Here is a 19,764-nt window from a genome sequence, read left to right on the forward strand (position 1 = left end):
AGAGGTGGGGGACCTGTCTGGGTGACTGGCTGACCTTCCCAGGACACTGTTCTGCATTGCTGTGTGACTTCATAGCTGTTAGCTTTTCCTAAACTATTGGTGCTCTCTTCTCTGATCCTCTGTCCTACAAGACAGAGGGGTTTTCAATTCTTTTAAACATGTTCAAACCAAATTCTTCCATGATCTTGGCTTTCTGAGTTCTCAGTGCTTAAATATTCTCTGGATGGCAACAGGCAAAGCCCAGCTCTCACCTCTGGGTCTGCAGAGTGGTCCACTGCAATGCTCTTTCCAAGCAAGAATTTTTTTGACAAACCTCTCCTGACTCCCTCACTCACCCAACCTGGTTTCTAGTATAATAGTTTATCTCTGTGTTGAGGTTCACTGTTATGCATCCATAATTTTAAATTATTTTTTTCTGATTGTAACAATAACACATGCTCATCACTGAGCATTTAGAAAATACAAACTAGTTCAAGGAATAAAAACTGAAATTAGCTGTAATCCCATCGTTAGAGATCTTGCTTTAACTCCAGCTGGACATATTGATATTAATATAACTTATTAATACTATGCATTTACATTGTTTCTTATGTGTAGTTTTTTTGGGGGGCTGAGCAGGATCCTAGTTCCCCAACCAGGGATCAAACCCAGGCCCCCTGCAATGGGAGTGTAGAGTCCTTAACCACTGAACTGCCACTGAAGTCCCTCTTATGTTCTTTATCATTAAATATTCTTCGAAATCATCATTTTCAACTTTGTCATTCTGCTCAGAGAACATTTATGTACTAAGAATTCAAAAGCCAGTGTATTAATCCAGTGCATGGATATACAGTCCTAAATTTATGTAGCTGAGCTTCTAATACTGAATATTTAGATTTCTTCTAATTTTTCATTGTTATAAATACTTTGATGAATATCTTTATGTATGAATCTTTGTCCATATTCTTTAGAAAGGTTTCCTAGCAGTAACATTATTAGTTTAACATGCATGAATTCTTAAATGCTCTCAATAGATATTGCAAAATTGTTTTAAAGAATTTACTTTCCTTCCATAGAATGAACCTGATTCTCCAACCTTTACCCACACTAAGTATTATAACTTTTAAATGTATGTTATTAGGTAGTTTTTTTTTAAATGATATCTAATTTTAACTTGCATTTTTTATTGCTGGTCAAGTTCGGTAATTTGTTGAAATATATTTCTTTAGGAATCCAAATAGTCTCCCTACCTTATGTTTAAAAACATAATTAAATAAATCATAATACCTTAAAAATAATGTCAGCTAGTCATTTTCTCACATAAACTATTTATTATAGGACCCCCGTAAATATGAAACAAAAAGGAAACAAGTCTGATACTGAGATAATATTTTAAATCAAAACTGTGGTGGAAAAGTCAGGATATGCAGTTGCCATATTTATATTCCATGTTGAATTCAGAATTATTGGTGGGGGAAGAAATTGTCAGGTCGTAATTTCAAGGGATGAGGATTTAGAAAAAGACTTCTATAAAATTTGCATATTTATTATGTGCTACTGGGTTAAGCTATGACTAAGATTAGAGACATGAGGGAAGAGAAGGAAGTGTATTCCAGACAGAAATACAACTCTGCCAAAGGTTCAAAAATACCCAGACATTTCCCCAGTGGTGTTTTGCAATTCTTCATATTTGCATTTTTCTCATTACAAAGACCCTAGCCTGCAGCAAGAGCTATTTTACCCCCTCAAATTCTCTGAACAAAACTGCCTGGATCCAGATCTCTATTTTTACCCTCCCATGAAACTCTTTTTGAATAAATCACTTGATCTAAGTGTGTGAAGTACGCTCTGAGCTCTGAATAGCTTCAATTATATTACACTCTATTCAGGTAAATTCAATCCAACAAACATTTATTGAGAACCCACCATGAAAAACAAACAAAAAAAGAGATCCGTTGGAATAACAGATATATCGACACATAACTTCAATACACCATGACTCTCTATGTGATACAGATGGAAATAAAGGACCATAGAAATACAGATAAGGGACAGAAAGAAAAACTCCTCTTACCTCTTTTCCTTTTGTCGAATGGGTGGTTCAAAGGTTTTTCAGGAAGTAAAGGAGAGAGAGAAGAAACAGAACAGGGTAAAAAGGAAGAAAACAATTTTAGTTTCTTTCCCATACCCACAAACCTACCCCTCTCACAATTTAAACCCTAGTTAGGCCTCTGAGATTGATCTGGAATTGACGTAAGTAGCCAAAGCTTTGGGGCAGATGGCTGAGGATTTATTGGGCAACATGAATGGGCCACAGGAGTGACCAGCTATGTGGAAAACTAGATCAGATATTCTAAGAGGTATATTCATGTGGTTGTATTTCTAATTTTCTTACCACTTGGTTGAGATATGATTCATATGTAAAAAGCTGTACATATTTAATGTATACAACTTGATGAGTTTGGGTTAAGTATATACCTGTGAAACCACCACCATCAAAGCCATAAATATATCCCACATTTTCCTCCCACCTCCCTCATTAGTATTATTATTGTTATTTGTGTGTGTATGTGTGTATGTGATAAGAACACTTAAGGATTATCCTCTTAGAAAAATATGGAGCTGGAGGAATCAGGCTCCCAGACTTCAGACTATACTACAAAGCTACAGTAATCAAGACAATATGGTACTGGCACAAAAACAGAAATATAGATCAATGAAACAGGATAGAAAGCCCAGAAAGAAATCCATACACCTATGGCCAACTAATCTATGACAAAGGAGACAAGGATATACAATGGAGAAAAGAGAGTTTCTTCAATAAGTGGTGCTGGAAAAACTGGACAGCTACATGTAAAAGAATGAAATTAGAACACTCCCTAACACCATGCACAAAAATAAACTCAAAATGGATAAGAGACCTAAATGTAAGACCAGATACTATAAAATTCTTAGAGGAAAACATAGGAAGAACACTCTTTGACATAAATCACAGCAAGGTCTTTTTTGATCCACCTCCTAGAGTAATGGAAATAAAACCAAAAATAGGGGTTGGTGGTGGTGATGGGATGAATTGGGAGATTGGGATTGACATATATACACTAATATGTATAAAATAGGTAACTAATAAGAACCTGCTGTATAAAAAATAAACAAAATTAAATTTAAAAATTAAAAAAAAAAGAATTACCCTCTTAGCAAATTTTAACTAATCAGTAGTTACCTATAGGCACTATTCTGTATAGCAGATCTCCAGAACTTAATTATCTCACATAATTGAAACTTCGTACCCTTCAACCATTACCTCCTCATCCCCCTCTCCCCCCGGCTCCCGGCAATCACTTCTACTCTCTGCTTCTATGAGCTTGACTATTTTAGATTCCACATATAAGGGAGATCAGCTGTATTTCTAATTGAATGGATCTTTACAGGTTACAAAGTCCTCCTTCCTTCCTATGTATTCTCATCTGTCCTCGTAACAACTCGGTAAATGAGGAGTTTTATTTATTTATTTATTTATTTAATTTATTTATTTTTGGCTGTGTTGGGTCTTTGTTGCTGCGCGTGGGCTTTCTCTAGTTGCAGTGAGTGGGGGCTACTCTTCGTTGCAGTGCGCGGGCTTCTCATTGCAGTGGCTTCTCTCGTTGCAGAGCACGGGCTCTAGGCGCGTGGGCTTCAGTAGTTGCCGCATGCGGGCTCAGTAGTTGTGGCGCACGGGCTTAGTTGCTCTGCAGCATGTGGGATCTTCCCTGATCAGGGCTCAAACCCGTGTCCCCTGCATTGGCAGGCAGGCAGATTCTCAACCACTGCGCCACCAGGGAAGCCCAAATGAGGAGTTATTATTCTCCAGTTTTACAGATGAGTAAACTGAAGATCAGACAAATTAGGTGACTTGCCCAAGACCAGAAAGTCTTGCCATCCAGAAAGTGGCACAGCCAGGCATGAAACCTAAGTCTTCTTACTGCAAGTTGAGTGCTCTTTCAAGAAGCAGAAAGCCAAAATACATTAGAAGGCATGCTGGTATTATCCATGCATGCAATGGCTCCAGCTTCTAGCATTTTAAAGATCCCTTTTAAAACCTGTACTAAAAGCTGGACTTCAAGAACTTCCCTGGTAGTCCAGTGGTTAAGACTTTGCTTTCCAATGCAGCAGGTGCGGGTTCGATCCCTGGCTGGGGAGCTGAGATCCCACATGCCTCAGGCAAAAAAAAAAAAAAAAAAAAAAAAAAAAAAAAATGAAACTAACAAACGTAAAACAGAAGTAAAATTGTAACAAATTCAATAAAGACTTTAAAAATGGTCCACATCAAAAAAAAAAAACATAAAAAAAAAAAAACTTAAAAAAAAAGCTAGACTTCAAAGGGGAGGAAGTAAGGAGGAAGTTTTTAGTTATACTACGGATTTAGGCAAAAGATGCAGGAAAAACATAACGCTCTAAAATGCTCTAAAATTTTCACCTGTCTCATAAAAGGAGAAGTAAAGCTGAAGAAGAGAGCTAGATAAGATCAACTACAACAGAGACTTCCCTGGTGGCACAGTAGTTAAGAATCTGCCTGCCACTGCAGGAGATACAGGTTCGAGCCCTGGTCCAGGAAGATCCCACATGACACAGAGCAACTAAGCCCATGCTCTGCAACACGAGGAACCACTGCAATGAGAAGCCTGCCTGCAACTAGAGAAAAGAAAGCCCACGCACAGCAAGAAAGACCCAACGCAGCCAAAAATAAAGAAATGTATATTTTTAAAAAAAAGATCAACTACGACAGTATTATCATATTATCATCCTACTTTCAATTATTACTTATTATTAAGTAATCATACTAATACTCAAGTAATACTCATTATTAAGACACTTAAAATGTACTTACAATATTCCAGGTACTGTTTAAGTAACTTAGATGTGTAAACTCATTGAATCCGCACTACGACTCTAAGAGGCAGGTACAATTATGATTCCCATTTTGTAGATGAGGAACCTGAGGTACAGAGAGGTTAAGTAAGTTGCTCAAGTTCACATAAGCAGTAAGCGACAGAGATCCATGATACAGACCCAGAAAGCTGGGCTTCTCAGGGCCACTTAACCACTATACTGTACTGCCCCTCTGGTGCCTGCAAAGCTCCTCCCAAGAACAGCCAGACTTCCATTTGACATAGGCTAGGGATGTTCCTCCACACTGTGCTCCCATAATGCCTTATACATTCCTGGTCAAAATACTCCTCACATTTTCTGTTATCACGTGTTTAATTGTGTCTTTCTCCGTCGTCTTAAAGTTAAGGCGGCAGATTCTGTGACTCTCTTATTAACCACTGTAACCCAAGCATCAGGCTCAATGCCTGGACCATAGTAGTTGTTCAATGCATATTTGTTAAACTATTGAGTTAAATTAATCTAACAAGCACTTCTATAATGTTTACTATGGGCCAGGCACTGTTCAAAGAGCAAATATTAACACCCTATGAAGCACTATGTACTATTTTACAGATAAGGAAACTGAGGCACAGAGAAGTTGAATGATTGGAACAAGGTCACACACTAGTAATAAGTAACAAAGTCAAGATTAAAAGTCAGGCAGTCTGACTCCAGAGTCCACATTACTACTAAACTGAATAAATACATAAATGGATGAATGAAACATCTATCTGTATGCACTATGTAATCTGGGACTGCTGTTCCTTAGGCTTTTGTGGTCAATTAGCTTTCCTAGTGGCTTCTTGATGGCTCACACTTATTTTTCACTGGCTTCCCCCAGTGGAAAGATGATGAACATTACAATTGCAACTTGGCTGAGTAAAGTACCAGATATTTCTGTCTCAGTTACGCTGCTTTTTATTTAGTCTCTACAAATGTCCCAAGGTGGAAATAGCTGTCTAAATTTTTGGAAAAGAACTAAAGAACTGGATTTTCATAGCATTGCTAGATGTCAGTAGAGTGCCAAATGGGAAAAAAAGGCTAAAAGAATGATTTTATTTCCAAACATGCAGCATTATTTTGCTGAAATCCCTCAGGTCCCAAGTAAATTTTGTGATAAAATGTTGAAACAAAATTAAATATACATATTTAAAATATTCAAACAAACTTCTATGACATTTTCTGCAGTTTATTACTTACTTGATTTGTCCTACAAAAGCTTGTGGCATGAAAATAGGATCTGGGTTTCTTAAAAATTATTTAATACCTACTGGAATATTGGGAGGAATAAAAGCCATAGTTTGGAAGTAAATGTGCCCGAACATAAAAAATTTTTTTTTAATTCTTGAGTCTCTTTACTGGTATTTCAAGGACTTAGAATGAGAAAATCACACAGAACTGTGTTCTCAGTGATGGAGCAAGAGTTATTATAGTCAAGTTTATATTTTCTCCCACTTTATTCTCATCAGAATATGAAAACTGTTTGCAGCATATGGGCCACTTCAGTGTGTAGCACTGGCCCTGGTATCCCCACAGGTGTTCAATAAATACTTGTTGAAGAGAGAGTAACATAGAAGGTTAGATATCCAACTCCTGTGTTCTAGAATGGCTCTTCCAAAATGCAGATCAGCTTCTCCAAAGAGATAAAAGTGAAACCCCAAATCCTGTTTTCCCCAAAGTTTTTGTGGCAATCAAACCCAAATGAGAAATCAGAAACCATGAACCCAAAGTCTTTAAATGGAGTTGTTTCTCAAGGTCTTTCAGATGAATCATAAATTATTATGGTTTTTGTCTCTGTGTCTGAATTTCCCCCAAGTAGAAATAATTTATTTTATTTTGGTACCACATTGAGCATGAAATGAAAAGAATCTCTCCCTCTCACCTCTTTCCCCAGGCAACAGATTCCTTCTCCAGAGGGAATTACTATTATTAGTTTTTTATATATCCTTCTGAAGACATTCTTTGCACATATATAAAATGTTTTTTCACAAATGATAATATACCATACACATACTTCTTGTCTCTCTTTTTCACATACCAGGACATGATGGACATGGCTCCACACCAGCATATATGGATCTATATCATTCTTTACATGAACTACACAGAGTTCCACTATATGAATATACTATAATTTCTTTAGCCAGTCTACTATCATTGGACATTTAGAATTTTTATAAGCAATTACCAGCTATTATAAACAATACTGAAAAGAATGTACCTAAACATACAGACCACAGGTGTTTCAGAGGGAAAATAATACTAGGTAAACACAGGAAAAAAAGGCTCTTTGAAATCCTTTTAGGGGTACTTATTTTCAAATTTTTAAAAAAAGGAAAAAAATTTAAATCTCTAGTAATTTAGTAGGACATTGAAGTATAATAGAAATTAGAGGTTTGTAACATGCAGAAGAAAACTGGATTTTTTTGGAATGAATGTTCTCTTTATGAATAGGTTGGTTTAAGAGTTAAGTGAAGGGCTTCCCCGGTGGCGCAGTGGTTGAGAGTCCGCCTGCCGATGCAGGGCACACGGGTTTGTGCCCCGGTCTGGGGAGACCCCACATGCCGCAGAGCGGCTGGGCCCGTGAACCATGGCCGCTGAGCCTGCGCATCCGGAGCCTGTGCTCTGCAACGGGAGAAGCCACAACAGTGAGAGGGCCGTGTACCACGAAAAAAAAAAAAAAAGTTAAGTGAAGTGTTTGGATAGCAGCACAAGACGGTTGAAGTGAAACAACTTTAGCTACATGTGTGCAGATTTTTCCATTGTACAAAAGCCTTAAAGCTGGAAAAGGTATAAAACGTGGGACTACAAGTTTGAAATGATTAAGGCTGGGAGAAGGGTCTTAGTCATGAAAACAAAGTAGAATGAACAGGTTCAAATCGTTTTGCAGAGAAGCATGGCAAAGGGAAAGGCAGAGAACAAGAGCAAAAGAGTTATAATGGAACTAAGGGCAAGTCTTGAGTTGAAAAGAAAGGCTAACTATCCAGAGGATGGCTATACAATGATCAGTCCAAATAGGGTCAGCATGAAATCCATGGAAGGCTCTTTGCCAAAGTGATTTTGCATCTCCATGACCGATCCTGATTCTTTCAACTTGGAGGAGTATCAGCCAGGGGAAGCCAGTGGCAACAAAGCAAAAATACCAATCAATATGCCACCAAGTTTTGCCTGAGTATCTGGACAGCTAAAGACCATGCATGTGACCTAGGGTCTGCAATTAGATGCTCTTTCTAGGACTCTGAATGATGCAAGGAGGAAGGGTTAGTCAGATTTACTTGTGGCAGTATGCAACAGAGGCAACAGAACAATGGTGATGGATGCGATGCCCGTGACATTTGTGTTCTTAACCAGACTGCTTCAGCTGCCAGCCCCCTGGTTCCTGCCTGTTTTCTGCATTTCCAAGCCAGCTGAGTGAGTCATCCAATGTTCTTCTAATACATTTATTTTCCACTTTTGTTAGCCAGGACCCATCACTGTTCTTTGTCTTCAAGAACCCCAACTGATACAGTGAATGTGAAATGATTGGGGCCAGCCTCTGAAAGAAATAAGGACAAGGGCAGAGATCCCCAGAACTGGGTCCTAAAAGGGAAAACCTCTGACACTGGGCTATAGACTTGGTCTCAACATGCAAGGCCAGAAAAGTAAAAAGCAGGGCAAAGGTACATAAGGGCTGCACTGGTCTCTGGGGATTAGATAACACTCCTTCCTTCCGATGAGGTTAAGACTATTGGAGGATAAATGTCTGAATGCTCTTCTCTCCAGCAAATGGGAGCTGGTTGCATGCAGGAGAGGGCAAGGCCAGAGAGTGAAGAGGAAATTGATGAAGATATCCAGGGTAAAACTGCAGATTCCAAATCCAATTGTTCAAGGGGAGCTTGGTGGAAGGCGGCAAAGGATCTCTAACTTGGAAACAGTAAGACGCTAAAAGCAGGCTGAGTGATTCTTTGTGAAACTAGTACAGAGGGAGTTGAGCCCTTGAACTCATTTGCTTTCCTCGCTGCCATATCCTCAGTGGTGCCTGGCACATTGTAAGTCCTCAATAAGTATTTGTTGAATGAATGAAAGAATCTTTAAAATTGGACACCCACCGTTAGTTGGCACTTCATCAGGGCACCTCATGTAGGTAGGATGGGATAATATTTGGGGTTTCAATCTAGACCTGTCTGATTCCAAAGTCCAAATTCTTAATCATTGGTACATATTATTTACTTCTTGGACTCCAGCAGCAGTAATTGCTCAGGGTTTTGCCACCTGCCAAGCCACGTGAAGGCTCCCATCATGGCTACTAGTGCTCACCAAGCTGTCACTTGCCGTAGTTGCCATTGCCTCCCTCTCTGAGCATCATCATGGAAGATAGGCTGGATTATTCAAGGTGCCAAAGCTCCTCTGCATTCTGGGCAAATGTGCTTTGGATGTCATGCTTTATGAATGAGTATTAATGACATGATATGCTCGTATATCAATGTCTCACAGAGATTTTAGGGACACTGCTCTTTCAGAGTTGACTCAGCTCACACTTCCTCCTCTCCCTGGTACATACACCTGCACTTGGGTGCCCACATTACTCAGATATGAGTTTATGGAGGGGGCTGAACTGGGACACAAATCTGAGTAACACACATGAGTCAGTATCATCCCCTGTTCCTCCAATGACTAAGGCTCTGTTACAATCCTGTATACCAGGTTCTTCCCTGGAGACTCATGTCTCTCAGGAGATTTTTGGGGATCTTCTACAGGTAGAATTCTGGTGGCCATCCCTCGGTCTCCCAGAGGCATCATACTTGTATGAATCCTAGCAGTAGATACAAATGAGATTCTCCTTGGGGTCCTTCTTGGACAAAATTAGCAGTTTCAATCACATATAATACATTCTCTTTAAACTTCCATGCAATAAAATCAATAAGATGAAAAAAATTTTAAATCAAGTTTCCATTTTATATGTAAAAAGCAAAATGATAGTTATAGAAAGCAGGTCTGCAGTTGTTTGAGAATTGCATAGGAGGAGAGGATTGACTGCAAAGGGGTAAGAGGAAACTTATTAGGGTGAGGGCACTGTCCTATATCATGATCCTGCTGGGGGTTATATGATTGTATATCTGTTGTATGAGTTTAGAGTCTTCAGAAGCGGACCCAGAGGTAAGAACTTGGGTGAAATTAGTCATGTGGGAGATGGTTCCAGGAAGTGCAGAAGTACAGGAGAAGTATAGAAAGTAAGAGAGGAAAGAGAGAAAAAGTGCACATTAATGATCAGTTTACCGTAGTGGGCAACTGGTGCTCAATCCGGCTTTGTTTTGACTTGAGGTATATTCCGTAATCTCTCAGTGTTTCTTAGACATTTTAATTTAAACATTACCTTTAGGATTAATTTAATTAATGTTAGTTTCCTCCAGAGGATTTTTGTTTTCTTCTACCAAGTACCTGATGGTACTAGAAGTCAAGGGCAAGACTGGGTTACTGAGATGACCCACTGAAGGGTACCTACCCTTTTTACCTACTTTTTGAAGTAGGGCATTTCAGGGCCCCCAGCCAAGGGCAGAGAGTCTCCACCTTCAGATGTGTTGAATTCCAACCCCTGTTCCTTAAACCCCAGGTGTCCATGAAGCTACTCCACTTTTCAGCTGTTCCCCTCAGATTAGCAAATGGCACCAGGGTAAAATCAGTAGCTCTTTAGCATATTTAACAAGAGGGGGATCTTTTTTAAAAAATTTATTTAATTAATTTTTTTGGCTGCATCAGGTCTTAGTTACGAGCACGCGGGGTCTTTGCGGAGGCATGTGGGATCTTTCGTTGCGGTGTGTTGTGTGGGTCTTCTCTAGTTGCGGCACATGGGCTCCAGGGCGCATGGGCTCTGTAGTTTGCGGCACGTGGGCTCTCTCATTGAGGCGCATGGGCTCAGTAGTTGTGGCTCGTGGGCTTAGTTGACCCACGGCATGTGGGATCTTAGTTCCCCGACCAGGGATTGAACCCGCATCCCCTGTATTGGAAGGTGGATTCTTTACCCCTGGACCACCAGTTATGTCTTTGATGCTTTTTAGTAAATGCTTCTGGTATTTATCCAACTTTTTTTCAGTTGCCTTTAGTGAAGGGATAAAGGGAATCATATCTAATGAGGCCCCAAAAGCCAGGAAGTAGAGTGAAGAGAGGCAAATCTGGATGGTCCTAGAGGTTCATTCCTGTCCCTCTTGCAGTATTGTGGTAGATTAGATTACTGTTCAGCAAATATTCATTCCACCCAATAAGAGGAGTCTACTTCCCAGCCCTTTTTTGTTTTGTTTTTAGCAGAGCAGCATGTAGGACCTTAGTACCCAGACCAGGGATCCAACTTGCACCCCCTGTATTGGAAGGGTGGAGTCTTAACCACTGGACTGCCAGGAAAGTCCCTTTCCCAGCTCTTTTGATGTTGAACTTGGCTGTGTGACTTGCTTTGACTACCGAGATGTTGCCAAATGTGTTTGCACATTTGGACTTGCCCTCCTGCATCTATCTCCCCAATTGCCATGAGAACTTTCCTCAGGAAGCTGCTGCCCCTTCAGCCTAGGCCCCAGAATGAACACACATGAAAGCAGTCCTGAGCCCAGCCTACAGAAGAGCCAGCCCCAAGTGGACTTGCAGCTGAAAGCAGAGCCACCCAGATGACCCCGGTTTAGATACATTGACCCCAAGCTGACCTATAGTTGTATGAGAGAAAACAAATGATAAGTCTTTTAAGTCACTGCATTTGTGGGTGGGGTTTGTTACACAGCACTTTTGCTGCAATAGATAATCATACAGGTAGCCTAACACGAAGCTGGCTCAGCAGATGCAAGTTATCGCAACAGATTAAAAAAAAGGCTATTATCGGAATCTGAGCTCCAGAAGCTTTACTTTTCTCACAGGTCATTCCCCAACCAGGAGGTTCTCATTGTTACATAATTGCCTAGATGCCCCCCATTTCCCATTTTGTATAAGTAGTTAAAACATCAGAGGAGTGTGGTCCCTCACCTGGAAAACTCCTTTTTGGGGTATACCCACTCTATTTATGCCAGGCTTAAGCATGCGCCCGTGCGGGATAATGAGGAATAATGCTCGTGCTGCATCTCCAGAATGTTTTCCCCACTAAATCTTATTTTGTATTTATACTACACAGAACTAGGAGTGTGTGTGGGCCTCTGCTCGCTTTGCACAATAAGGGGAAAGGTTGGTCAGAATCGTCTTGTATGCTGTTACCAAAAACCAGAAATCCCAATCTCTCTGTTGAAAACCAATCACCCAAATTTAACAAATATCACGGTTTTGTCATGTGCATTTTTTGCAGTTTCATATTGATATTGTTGATATATAGGAATGCTGCTGATTTTTGTATGTTGATATTGTATTCAACGACCTTGCTGAATCCTCTTTAGTTTTCATTGTTCATATATTCTCTTGAATTTTCTATGCTGACAATCATAATATTTGTATATAATGAGAGGGGTTTTTTTCCTTTTTCTTCCTAGTTCTTGTATCTCTTGTCTCATTTTGACGTCTTTTTGCATTGGCTAGATCCCCCAGTATGATGCTGGATGGTAACTATGATAACAGGACATCCTCGCTGTGTTTTAAAGAAAATGCTTTAAAAATTCCACTATTATGTGTAATGTTTGCCGGAGGTTTCTAGTGGATTAAGGAAGTTCTTTTTTATTCCTGTTTTGCTAAAGTATATATTTTAATAATTGAACATTGCCTTTTATTGAGAGCTTTTTCTGCAACTATTAGAATGATCATATATATTTTCTATTTTAATCTGTCGATGCGGTAAATAATACTGCATTTATCTCCATAAGTGAAGGAGTTGAATAAGAGAGGCATTATCGATTTCTTGAATGATTGGCAAAATAAGCCTGTAAAATTATTCAGACTTGGTGCCTTTCAGCAAGGGAAACCTGATTACTATTCAATTTTTTCATGAGTATGTCCCTGAATAATATAATTGTTTTCACCGTGAAAGAAATCACACAAAGGAGAGTACAAAATGCATTTGCATCTCTTAAAAATAATGGTAACATGAACACCTGTAGGTCTACAAGATAGATTAAGAAATAGCATCAGTTCTTTAGAAGTTCCCTGTGTAACCCTCCAAGGTCATGTCCCTTTTTCTCCGTGTAGGGATAACCATGTCCTGAATTTTGTATAAAACATATTCTTATTTTTCTTTGTAATTTTAACTCTACCTATGTATCCCTGGATAATATTATTTAGTTCTGCCTATTTTTGAACTTCATATAAAATGTATCATACTGTTATATATTCATCTGTGATTTTCTTCCTTTGCCCTATATCTTGTTATTGAAATTCATTCTTTGAAATTGAAATGTATACCTGTAGTTATTCCTCTTTTTTTTGCTGTATAGTAATACACTGTATTAAATTACTCAATTTATCCATTTTACTATTGATTTACATTTGAGCTATTTCCAGTGTTCTTTAAAAAAATTAATTAATTTTATCTGATTATTTATTTTTGGCTGCTATTTTCAGCAAAGAACTTGCCAGCCAGCTACTTATCTTGGTAAAAAAACTTTTATTGGAACCAGGGCCAGAATTAGTGGGAGGAAAGGGAGGCAGGGTTGTGTAAAACTCAGGGTCAGATTTTGTCTTTATTTTACATTTTAATATTTTGTTCATCATGGATTTGTTTTGCATTAATGTTGATTTTTAAAAAGTGTTCTATCAAAATGTTATTTACCTTGATGACTGCATCTTTGAGTGCTTGCTTAAATTTTGTGCCCAAGGCAAGTGTCTCCCTCACCTCATCCTAGTTCCAGCCCTGCCATAGTCTAAACTACTTATTATCTCCAGGCGGTACTTTTGCAATCGCTTCCTAACTGGTCTCTCCACTTGTATATTTGCCACCCATCTTTGATCCATTCTCCATGTGGCTGCCCCCCTTGATCTTTTGAAAAGACAAACTGATTATGTCACTTCTCTTTTTCAAACCATTCAGTTGTCTCTCTCTTTTTTTTTAAATTAATTAACTTATTTTTGGCTGCCTTGTCTCTTCGTTGCTGCTTGCGGGCTTTCTCTAGCTGCAGAGACCCGGGGCTACTCTTTGTTGTGGTGAGCGGGCTTCGCATTGCGGTGGCTTCTCTTTGCTGAGGAGCACGGGCTCAGGCGCGCGGGCTTCAGTAGTTGTGGTGCACGGAGTTGTAGTCGCTCCGTGGCATGTGGGATCTTCCTGCACCAGGGGTCGAACCCGTGTCCCCTGCATTGGCAGGCAGATTCTTTAACCCCTGTGCCACCAGGGAAGTCCCCAGTTGTCTCTTAATCTAGAACAAAATCCAAATTCCATGTAAAACCCTCCTTCGTCTGGATTTTACCTTCTTCCCTAACTTCATCTCCTACCCCTCTTTTGCACAGGCTCCGGACGCGCAGGCTCAGCGGCCATGGCTCACAGGCCCAGCCGCGGATGTGGGATCTTCCCAGACTGGGGCGCGAACCCGCATCCCCTGCATCGGCAGGCAGACTCTCAACCACCGTGCCACCAGAGAAGCCCCTCCTACCACTCTTTGAATGTTACAACTTCACTGGTTAACTTTCCATTCCTGGAATATGCTAAATTCATTCCTGCATTGGGGTCTTAGCCCAGGCCATTCTTTAAATGGGTGATCCCTTCCAATTTCATATTGTCATCTCTTTAGAGAGGCTGTCTAAAGTAAATTCTTTCCTGATATATCTATTACTCTGTTCTTTTTCCTTCTTAATCCAACAAATAAGTAGAGTTTTACTTGCTTATTATTTAACTTATATTCTGTGTTTTCTCTTAAACCCTAAGATCTTTGAGGGAGCTTAGTGCTTTGCTCACTTACATATACCCAATATTTAGCACTCAAATACTAAATAATTAAAACTAGAAAAGATAAATAATAACAATAAAACTCCAAGCAAATGGATTTTTGGAAAAAAAGCCTCACATATAAAGTGGCATTAATATTCATTAATATTAAAGCAATCTGGTCATAACAAGGATCATAAAACTGATCATTTCCTTTGGCCCAGTAGGTCTACATTTGAGACTATATCCTAAGAATATAACTTGAAATTTTTATTTATTTAAAAATCCATATATTAATAATTTGTGAAGGTTGGAAAAATGGGAAACAACCTCTGTTTTCATTCTCCTTCTCCAGCCTAGATAAGCCAAACTGTAAGTTGTTTCTTTGGCAGAACCCAAGCAGAAAAGCATTATTAGAGAAAAACCACTAAGTTGGGCAAAATACAATCAGCATGAATTTAAGTTCACCAGTCTCAGATGGGCAATCATTATTTCCCTGAAATGCTGTTGTTTTTCTGATGAAGCTGTTCTTCTCTCTACAGATGCTATTTTAATAGTCACCATTCTCCTTGGACCAAAGAAGCCACCATCTACAAGGCCATTTAAGTCAGAAAACATGAGAGCTATTCATGGGAACGCCTCCTCCTTATCTATTACATCACCAAGTCCTATTGTTTCAACCTCAGGAAATACCTCTTGAACTCATCACCTCTCTTCTATCTTCACTGCCACCACAATCAGAACCAAGAATATTCTCTTAATTAGTTGCTCCATTTTCATTCTTGTACTCCTATCCATTCACCACACAGCAGAGTGACCTATTTTTTAAATGTATAAAACTAATTCATACACATAATAGATCAATATAGCAATTCATAAAGGCAAAGTTGTATACTCCCTCCACCCCTTTCCAACTGCAGTCCCCCCAAGTAAGCAATCACACACAAAATATTTGATGTGTTCGTATTCTCCCATTCTTTTTTCTGTGCTATACATAAACATTGATTGATTCTTTTTTATTTCTAAAAAAATGGGTAACATTATACACAATATATCATGTTATAATTTACTTATTTATTCTTTACCTAATAACATGTCATGGACATTCTTTCAGGTCAATATATAGTTCTTTCCCTTTCTCTTTTTCATATAGCTATGTATTATTCCAGAGAATGGAAGTATAAAAATCAAGTTAATAACTTCCTCAGTGATGAACATTCAGTAGCATGTTCTTCTAAAAATGTAAATGAGATCATGCCTCTTTCTTCAAAGGCTTTCCTTTTCCCATGGAAGAAGATCCACATTTCCTACCATGGCCTGCAAGGCTCTGGAATGATATGGCCCTTGCCTCTATTTAATCCACCTTACACCCCACCTCCGCTTGCTTGCCATAACTCACACTAACATTCTAGTAAGGTTTTTTCCACCTCATTCATAATCCCTGCATATTTTCTACTCTTAACCTGTAAAGATCTTCCCTGACTAGCCTCCTCTTGCTCACCAATCTAAATTAGGTTCCCCTCAAAATAATTCCATTTGCAGCAACAAGGATGCAACTAGAGATTATCATACTAAGTAAGTCAGAAAGACAGGGACAAATACCATATGATATCACTTATATGTGAATCTAGAACATGGCACAAATGAACCTATCTACAGGGCAGAGATAGACTCACAGACATGGAGATTGGACTTGTGGTTGTTGCAGGGTAGGGAGAGGGATGGACTGGGAGTTTGGAGTTGGGAGAGGCAAACTATAAAAAAAGAAAAAAGAAAACAAATTAGGTTCCCCTCTTAGACAGTCTCATAACATCTTGTAAACACCTTCACAGTACTCATCACCAGTTATAATAATCTATAAGAAATTATATGTATATACTTGTATTTACTTATTTATTTAAAATTTATTTATTTGTTTATTTTTGGCTACATTGGGTCTTCGTTGCTGCATGCAGGCTTCCTCTAGTTGCGGGAGCTACTCTTCGTTGTGGTGCGTGGGCTTCTCACTGTGGTGGCTTCTCCTGTTGTGGAGCTCGGGCTGTAGGTGCACGGGCTTCAGTAGTTATGGCTCGCGGGCTCTAGAGCGCAGGATCAGTAGTTGTGGCACACGGGCTTAGTTGCTCCGCGGCATGTGGGATCTTCCCGGACCAGGGCTTGAACCCATGTCCCCTGCATTGGCAGGCGGATTCTTAACCACTGCGCCACCAGGGAAGGCTCACTTGTATTTATTTAAATGTCTGATGATTTCATCTCTGCCTCCTCCACGAGGCACCCTGCTCTATGAGGACAGAGACAGTGTTTTGCTGTACCACCATCACCTAGCACAATACTCAAAGGTAAAAAACATTTATGGAGTGAATAAATGGTATGTCCTACACCGAGGAATCATTAGGCAGCTAGAATTGCATATTAATTAACCTTTTAAATGATATGTGTTACATGGATGTCTATATGAAATTACACATACAACATACACACACATATATATGAAAAATTTGTAAAACAGTGTAAAAGGAGCATTGGCCTGGGAGGATAGTGGCTCTGTCACTAATTAGGTGGTGACCTAGGAAATGTCACTTCCTTACTGTTAGTCTCCAGGAATAAATGACTGTCAGTAGGTATGGGATTGCCCCCTAGTGTTGGATACTCTGAGAGGTACTATTGACCTTTAGAGGGTAGGGGCCAGGTAAGCTAGACTTTCTGCAAAACAGGGGACTGTTCCTTACATGAAAAATTATTTTGTGTCCCTCATGACTTTTAAAGAGGGCTCTTTTTTTAAAATTAAATTAATTTATTTTTGGCTGCGTTGGGTCTTCATTGCTGTGTGCAGGTTTTCTCTAGTTGCGGTGAGTGGGGGCTATTCTCTGTTGCGGTGCGCGGGCTTCTCATTGGAGTGGCTTCTCTTGTTGCGGAGCACGGGCTCTAGGTGTGGGGGCTTCAGTAGTTGTGGCACGTGGGCTCAGTAGTTGTGGTTCGCGGGCTTAGTTGCTCTGGCATGTGGGATATTCCCGGACCAGGGCTCAAACCCGTGTCCTCTGCATTGGCAGGCAGATTCTTAACCACTGCGCCACCAGGGAAGCCCATCCCTCATGACTTTTAAATGCCCCCAGTGCAGGTGAGAAACCTGTATATATGATCCGTGCCTAAAACCTGACCTATTTTGCATATGAACACAAAGCTGTTTTAAATTATTACAGAACTCTAAAAGTGAGTGTTTTAGGAATGCATCTACACTGGACACTGAGGACAGATTAGTGTTGTCACCAGAGGTGGTCAATCACCATACTTGTGTCAGTTGGTATTTGGAGCTTTCACATTCATGGGGATTTATAAGTGCCAGCAAATGAAGATTTGATTATATTTTCTAGAATTGTCATGTCTGAGCATTTATATATTGAAATACAAAACATTGTATTATAAATTACTTTTATATCATATATAGGACATTATTTTGATTTAAAACAAGATCATGTATGTAGATGAAATTCATAAATTATCCATGAATTTCATTTTAGGCTAATACAAGAGATATTGTAAAGATACTGTTCTTAAAAAAAGGTGTGTAGGATAAGATGATGGATTAGATGATGATTAAGATCCTTTCCAGTCTTAATGTGGTGCTTCTTATCTTTAATAATGGTAAGGATTCTGTTTATTTTGTTCTTTTCATTACTTGGTTTACATTTCACTGTAAAATTGGTAATATAAAAAACACACATTAAAATAATACATGTCTCCTATACTGAATGTTTAAATAGTTACCTAAAGGTGGTGAATCCAAACGATTTCCCAAGTTTCCTTGCTAGGTAATAATCTCATGATTCTACAATTTCAAATTTTTGGTGAATTGTGAGTTTATTACATATTTTAAGTTTTCACCAAATAATTGACTCTAGGCTTTATAGTAAAGCACAAAGAACTAATGTATTGTTAAAAAATGAAATGAAACTTCTCACTATGAGATTAAGTTCACAGATTTTATACTGAAACCTTCCCCTATTCTCCTTCTGTTTAGAATTTTTCATCAGTTACAATATACTATGCATTTCAATCATATGTTCTATAAATTGCCTCATCTCCCTTTTCTGTCACCCCAACACACACACTAGAATAGACACAGGAATTCCTAGAATAGGAACAGGGAATTTTTTCTATTTTGCTCACCGTCTCCTCCCCATGTATAGAACAGTGCCGGGCACACACGAGGAGCTCAATGAGTATTTGTTGTATGAATGGGTGAAGAATACACACAATAAGCAAAAACGACTGCGTCGAGCGCCACTTCCACCAGAATTCTAGGAGGCATGTGGGAGGGACCAGTAAATTGACTGATTTTTTTGTGTATGTGTGTGACTGATTTTTGAGATTGAGGATTCCTCGGCGCTCGTAGAAATTGCTAACGCGTTCTTATATTTGTTGGGATGTATTGATGTGTGAAGGGTTTGTGAACTCCGCGCGCAGAGCTGTGCGGGCTGGAAATCGAACTAACAATCTGCAAAGTCCGCATACTGTTCTCAAATTTATATCATTAGAAACACATTTTTGTAAACGCGTGGGTATTCCCTTCTCTTGTACTTCTGTAAAGGACAATTTAGGATATCTCTTCACTGGAGATTAATGGTGAGGACTGGATCAAGGGTGGTGACTCCAAAACGCGCAAACAGTGGCAACGAGTTAACACTTTTCTTAAACAAACGCCAATTCAGTATCCAATTCCCACTCTAGATCAAATCCCGCGCTCCTCCTACCTCCAACCTGACTGTACCCCGCCCTCTTTAATACCCATGGTGGGCAGAGCAGAGAACGGTCTCGGTTCCCCCAAAATTGGTTACGCCCGCCCCGAGTTTTGGTCTCCCATATTTGAGCAAACACCGAGGAAACGGAACCACTAACGACGGCCGCCGACCAAATGACAGCGGAGCAGCACACGCGGGTCAAAAAGGTAGCAAAACACGAAGAAAGGCAATAGTGTAACAGGCACGTTAGGTGGACGATCCCATCCGCCCTCGGAGTGAGAACATCAACTCCCGGCTTGCCTGTGGGCTGTTACCCTCCGAGGACTACAATTCCCAGGATGCTGAGGGAGC

The sequence above is a fragment of the Neophocaena asiaeorientalis genome, unplaced genomic scaffold (genome assembly GCF_003031525.2).
Source record: "Neophocaena asiaeorientalis asiaeorientalis breed wild unplaced genomic scaffold, Neophocaena_asiaeorientalis_V1.1 scaffold364, whole genome shotgun sequence".
NCBI classification, from domain to species: Eukaryota; Metazoa; Chordata; class Mammalia; order Artiodactyla; family Phocoenidae; genus Neophocaena; species Neophocaena asiaeorientalis.